Source organism: Rhinoraja longicauda, chromosome 25 (assembly GCF_053455715.1).
Source record: "Rhinoraja longicauda isolate Sanriku21f chromosome 25, sRhiLon1.1, whole genome shotgun sequence".
NCBI classification, from domain to species: Eukaryota; Metazoa; Chordata; class Chondrichthyes; order Rajiformes; family Arhynchobatidae; genus Rhinoraja; species Rhinoraja longicauda.
Window position 1 is genome coordinate 5,256,231 of NC_135977.1, and position 7,407 is coordinate 5,263,637.

A 7,407-nucleotide genomic window follows, 5' to 3' on the forward strand; every position below is an offset into this window, starting at 1 on the left:
TAAGTTCAGGGTTTAAGTTCAGGGTTCACGTTTAGGGTTTAAGTTCAGGGTTTAAGTTCAGGGTTCACGTTTAGGGTTTAAGTTTAGGGTTGACGTTTAGGGTTTAAGTTTAGGGTTTAAGTTTAGGGTTTAAGTTTTGGGTTTATGGTTTAGGATTTAGGTTTCGTTTAGGTACACTGCGTGGAAACGTGCCCTTTGACCCACCGCGTCCGCGCCGACCAGCGATCCCCGTGCATTCGTTCTATCCTACGCACACTAGGGACAATTTACCGAATAACCCAATTTTTACTGAAGCCACAAAATGCTGGAGTAACTCAGCGGGTCAGGCAGCATCTCGGGAGAGAAGGAATGGGCGACGTTTCGGGTCGAGACCCTTCTTCAGACTGAAACCGATTTTACCGATGCCAATTGACTTACAAAACCCGCACGTCTTTGGAGCGTGGGAGGAAACTGGAGCACCTGGAGAAGACCCACGCAGGTCACGGGGAGAAGGTACAATAGACAATAGGTGCAGGAGGAGGCCATTCAGCCCTTCGAGCTCCGTGCAGGCAGTATCAGAGGCCAGGTTGGACCACAGGTCTCTGGAGCCGTGAGGCAGCAGCTCCACCACTCCTTTCGATATTCGATAGTTTGATAAAAGGTTTCAGTGAATGACTCATTTACAGTCCAGCCGACAAAATGTTTCAATGCCTTTGCTGGCTGAAGAAAGTTATTCACATGGATAGTTTTTAGAAAATCCAGACACATACAGTGGGCTTTGCAAGAACTGACTTGCACCCTCTTTTTCTCCATAACCTCATCCAACCCTGATTGACTTTGTAGAACAATACTCCAGAAACAGAGAGGGAACCTCATATCACAGAGTCTTACAGTGTGGAAACAGGCCCTTCAGCCCAACTTGCCCACAACAGCCAACATGTCCCGTCTACACTAGTCCCACCAGCCTGCATTTAGCCCATATCCCTCAAAACCTGTCCCATCCATGTACCTGACTAAATGTTTTTCAAACGTTGCGACAATCCCTGCCTCAACTACCTCCTCTGGCAGCTCGTTCCATACACCCACCACCCTCTGTGTGAGAAAGCTACCCTTCAGGATCTAGGCTTGTATACACTGGAATTTAGAAGGATGAGAGGGGATCTTATCGCATCAGATAAGATTATTAAGGGGTTGGACACGTTAGAGGCAGGAAACATGTTCCCAATGTTGGGGGAGTCCAGAACCAGTGGCCACAGTTTAAGAATAAGGGGTAGGCCATTTAGAACGGAGACGAGGAAAAACTTTTTCAGTCAGAGAGTTGTAAATCTGTGGAATTCACTGCCTCAGGAGGCAGTGGGGGCCAATTCTCTGAATGCATTCAAGAGAGAGCTAGATAGAGCTCTTAAGGATAGCGGAGTCAGGGGGTATGGGGAGAAGGCAGGAACGGGGTACTGATTGAGAATGATCAGCCATAATCACATTGAATGGTGGTGCTGGCTCGAAGGGCCGAATGGCCTACTCCTGCACCTATTGTCTATTGTCTATTGTCTATTGTTCCTATTAAATCTTTCCCCTCTCATCTTAAACCCATGCCTTCTGGTTCTCGATTATTTCCCCACTCTGGGCGTCTAGACTCTGTGCGTCTACCCGATCTATTCCTCTCATCATTTTGTAAACTTAAAACCTACTAAGTATTTGTCTCTTAGTGCGTGAATAGGGCTGGTGTGTGGGCTGATCGCTGGTCGGCACGGACTCGGTGGGCAGAAGGGCCTGTTTCCCCACTCTATCTCTAAACAAGAGTAAAAGCCTGAGCCTGAAGTCTCTGGCAGTGAACTGACAGTGTAATCAGCCGTGTAACCAATAAGCATCTGTGCTTACACCCAGTGATAGGTGGGTTTTATAATTAGATTTGAATTCTTAAACCTCAAACCTAATTTCTCAGGCAAGGCACTTGATAGCTGAGATTGGTTTCTTTCATTATTGTGACATATTTAGCTTCCAATTACTATTACTGCCTCACAAAGCCGACTAAAGCCTGTATTTATAAAGTATCCTTAACATCCCAAAGCTCCTTGATGCCAACATGTTTGGACACAGCGTTAACGTCGGCCTGAAGAAGGGTCCCGACCCGAAACGTCACCCATCCCTTCTCTCCGGAGATGCTGCCTGTCCCGCTGAGTTACTCCAGCATTCTGTGCCTACCTTCGGTAACATTGGAAATGCAGCCACTAATGTGCACAGCAGGATTTTTGGAAGGAACTGCAGGTGCTGGTTTAAACCGAGGATAGGCACCAAAACCTGGAGTAACTCAGCGGGACAGGCAGCGTCTCTGGGGAAAAGGAATAGGTGACGTTTCGGGTCAAGACCCTTCTTCTGACGTCTCGACCCGAAAATTGCAGTTTTCGGTCAGAGAGTTGTGAATCTGTGGAATTCTCTGCCTCAGAAGGCAGTGGGGGCCAATTCTCTGAATGCATTCAAGAGAGAGCTGGATAGAGCTCTTAAGGATAGCGGAGTCAGGGGGTGTGGGGAGAAGGCAGGAACGGGGTACTGATTGAGAATGACCAGCCATGATCACAGTGAATCGCGGTGCTGGCTCGAAGGGCCGAATGGCCTCCTCCTGCACCTATTGTCTATTGTCTATTGTCTATTGTCCAGAGATGCAGCCTGACCCGCTGAGTTACTCCAGTTTTTTGTGTCTATCTTCACTAATTTATACACTTTGACCCCCCTCGGTGAACAATATTTGTGTTGGGTAGTTTAGTTTGGAGATACAATGTGGAAACAGACCCTTCTGCCCACCGAGTCCATGCCGACCGCCGATCACCCATTCACGCTAGTTCTATGTTATCCCACTTTCTCATCTGCTACGTACACACTAGGGGGAATTTACAGAGGGCCAATTAACCTGCAAACCCACACCCGTCCTTTAGGGTGTGGGAGGAAACCAGAGCACCAGGAGGAGACCCACGTGGTCACACGGAGAAGGTTCAAACTCCACACACACAGACAGCTTTGTACAACGATCTGTGACGTGTCACGATACACTTTCACGCATGAAAGACTCAGCCAGTTGCAGGTAACTTCCAGACAAGGCTTTACTTTGACAGCCTTGCCTTTCAAATGAAGAACAATGTAAACACGTAAAACGCTGAGGGGCGACACGGTGTCGCAGCGGTAGAGTTGCTGCCTCACAGCGCCAGAGACTCGGGTTCCATCCTGACTACGGGTGCTTGCCTGTACGTAGTTTGGGCGTTCTCCCCGTGACCCGCGTGGGTTTTCTCCGACCCGCGTGGGTTTCCTCCCACACTACAAAGACGTACAAATTTGTAGGTTAATTGGCTTCATTAAAGATCAAAAGTTGTCCCTGGAGTGTAGGATACTGCTAGTGTGCGGGGATCGCTGGTCGGCGCGGACTCGGTGGGCCGAAGGGCCTGTTTCCGCGCTGAATCTAATCTAAACTAAACTAAACTAATCTAAACCAAACCTATCTAACAAAAAGCTGGACAGGCAGCATCTCTGGAGAGAAGGAATGGGTGACGTTTCAGCTCAAGACCCTTCTTCTAAACTAATCTAATCTAAACTAAATCAAACTAAATTAATTTAATCTAAACTAAACAAAACGGAACTAATTTAATCTAATCAAATTTAATTTAATTTAATCTAATCTAAACTAAACTAAACTAATTTAATCAAAACTAAGCAAAACTAAACTAATTTGATCTAATCTAATCAAATTTAATTTAATTTAATCTAAACTAAACTAACTTAATCTAATCTAATTTAATTTAATCTAATCTAATCTAATTTAATTTAATTTAATTTAATTTAATTTAATTTAATTTAATCTAATCTAATTTAATTTAATTTAATTTAATTTAATTTAATTTAAGTTAATTTAATTTAATTTAATATAATTTAATCTAAACTAAACTAAACTAAACTAAACTAATTTAATCTAATCTAGTCTAGTCAAATTTAATTTAATTTAATCTAAGCTAAACTAAGTTAAACTAAACTAAACTAAACTAAACTAAACTAAACTAAACTAAACTAAACTAAACAATGTGAGACTGAAGAAGGGTCTCGACCCGAAACGTCACCCATTCCTTCTCTCCTGAGATGCTGCCTGACCTGCTGAGTTACTCCAGCATTTTGTGAATAAATACCTTTGATTTGTACCAGCATCTGCAGTTATTTTCTTACAAAACAATGTTGTTGCATTCTCCAGAGCTGCAGCAAAGTTACTGGAAACCTGTTCAGTGCCGCGGTCGGTCCCCATGAGAGTTTACCACCTGCTTTGTGTGAAAATTACCTTGGTGTGGCGATACTAGATTAAATGATCAAGTTCTAACGGCGACTGCATCCTAATACCTGTGGGTATTGTGCTGCAAACAGACTTGGTGCCTCATCCTTTGTCATGCTGATTGTAAGAGCCAGTTGATCTTACTCAGATCAAGAGGCAGGGTGCGTTTGCCCTGTAACTGATCCACAGCAGCTGGCTAATGCAGAACACCAGAAGGAGCTGTGAGCAAGAACAAAGGGCCACGGTATGAAGCTGAACTCATCTTAACAGATGAGACCTGGGACAGGTCAGCCATGATGATGTTTTTAAAGTTTTGGGGTGGCACGGTGGCACAGCGGTAGAGTTGCTGCCTCACAGCGCCGGAGACCCGGGTTCCATCCTGACTACGGGCGCTGTCTGTACGGAGTTTGTACGTTCTCCCCGTGACCTGCGTGGGTTTTCTCCGGGATCTTTGGTTCCCTCCCACACTCCGAAGGCGGACAGGTTTACAGGGTAATTGTCTCCGTTTTGTTTAGTTTAGAAATACAGCAGGGAAACAGGCCCTTCATCGCCGACCAGCAATCCCCGCGCACTAACACTGTCCCACACACACTCAATTTACAATTTTACTGAAGCCCATTAACCCACAAACTTGCACGTCTTTGGAGTGTGGGAGGAAACCGGAAAACCTGGAGAAATCTAACGCAGGTCACAGGGAGAACGTGCAAACACCGTACAAACAGCACCCGTAGTCAGGATCGAACCCGAGCCACTGGCGCTGTGAGGCAGCAACTCTACCGCTGCGCCACCGTGCCGCCCGAATTGCCTTCGTTAAAGATTCTAAATTGTCCCTGAAGAAGGGTCTCGACCCGAAACGTCACCCATTCCTTCTCTCCCGAGATGCTGCCTGACCTGCTGAGTTACTCCAGCTTTTTGTGAATAAATCGATTTGTACCAGCATCTGCAGTTATTTTCTTATACTAAATTGTCCCTTGTGCGTGTAGGGTAGGGCCAGTGTACGAGGCGATCGCTGGTCGGCACGGTCTCGGTGGGCCGAAGGGCCTGTTTCCGCGCTGTATCTCTACGCTAGGAAAACTGAAGATGGTGCCTGGCAGACCGAGCAACGCTAGCAGCTTCTATATTATTCTCTTTAAATAATTGGTTCTCGAAAAGCAGAAAAGGGATTGCTGTGGTGATGAGGAGAGCGTCGGTGAGACTGAGATGTGACCACTCGGGAGAAGAGAACACACTTGTACAATTAACACCCACGAACAGGCGTGACAGAAACGCACTCAGCTCAAAGGCGATTGTTAACAGAATGAGGAATGAACTGAACGATGCCAATTGCAAGGTTATTCCTCGCGTTATAATGAGTCGTAGTCACACAGCGTGGAAACAGGCCCTTTGCCCCCAACTTGCCCACGCCGACCAACATGCCCCATCCACACCAATCCCACCTGTGGAAACAGGCCCTTTGCCCCATACCTGCCTACGCCGACCAACATGACCCATCTACCCCAATCCCACCTGTTGAAACAGGCCCTTTGCCCCCTACTTGCCCACGCCGACCAACATGCCCCATCTACACCAATCCCACCGGCACGGTGGCGCAGCGGTAGCGTTGCTGCCTCACAGCGCCAGAGACCCGGGTTCCATCCTCACTACGGGTGCTGTCTGTACGGAGTTAGTCCGTTCTCTCTGTGTGACCATGTGGGTTTTCTCCAGGCACTCCGGTTTCCACCCACGCTCCAAAGGCGTGCAGGTCTGTACTTTAATTGGCTTCGGTTAAAAATTAAATTGTAAATTGTCCCTCGTGTGCTAGATAGAGTAAGGGGTGATCGCCGGTCGACGCGGATTCGATGGGCCGAAGGGCCTGGTTTCCGCGCCGTAAGTCTAAAGATGCTGGCTTTAGATGCAAGAGAAAAGACACAAAGTGCCGGAGTAACTCGGCGGGTCAGGCAGCATCTCTGGGGAACATGGATGGGTGACACAAAGATGAAGTCTGAAGAGGTGCCCCGATCATAAACGTCACCTCTCCGTGTTCTCCAAAGATGCTGCCTGACCCGCTGAGGCAACCCAGTACTCTGTGTACTTTGGTGTATTGACCAGCATCTGCAGTTCTTTGTTACTACATCAAATCAAATCAAAGCAAGTAAAATCAGCCTGGGCCAGACCACAATATTAACTGCGGACAGTTTTCTGCTGCCCTTGTCTACGGTCATTATTATTTATCACAGAGTCGGAGTCATACAGCGCCGAAACAGGCCCTTCGGCCCACCGAGTCTGCACTGACCAGCAATCCCCGCACACTAATACTATCCTACACACATTAGGGGGGGCAATTTACAATTTTACCTAAGCCAATTAGCCTACACACCTGTGCGTCTTTGGAGTGTGGGAGGAAACCGGAGCACCCGGAGAAAACCCACGCAGGTCGCGGGGAGAACGTACAAACTCCGTACAGACAGCACCCGTGGTCAGGATCGAACCCGGGTCTCCGGGTCTGAGAGGCGGCGACTTACCGCTGCGCCCAAGATGCCCCACCTGCACTCGTCCCACCAGCCCGCGTTTGCCCCATATTGGCCATGGAATTATCCAAATGTCTGTGAATCTATCTTTCAATTCAATCCCAGTCTGAGGGAGGGTCTCGGCCCGAAACGTCACCCATTCCTTCTCTCCAGAGGTGCTGCCTGACCCGCTGAGTGACTCCAGCATTTAGTGTGTATCTTCGGTTCACATCACTGAGGGACACATCACACAGTCAAGAGAACACACTTGTACAATTAACACCCACGAACAGGCGTGACAGAAACGCACTCAGCTCAAAGGCGATTGTTAACAGAATGAGGAATGAACTGAACGATGCCAATTGCAAGGTTATTCCTCGCGTTATAAAGAGTCATAGAGTCACACAGCGTGGAAACAGGCCCTCAGGCCCCCAACTTGCCCACGCCGACCAACATGCCCCATCTTCACCAATCCCACCTGTGGAAACAGGCCCTTTGCCCCATACCTGCCCACGCCGACCAACATGACCCATCTACACCAATCCCACCGGCACGGTGACGCAGCGGTAGAGTTGCTGCCTCACAGCGCCAGAGACCCGGGTTCCATCCTCACTACGGGTGCTGTCTGTACGGAGTTAG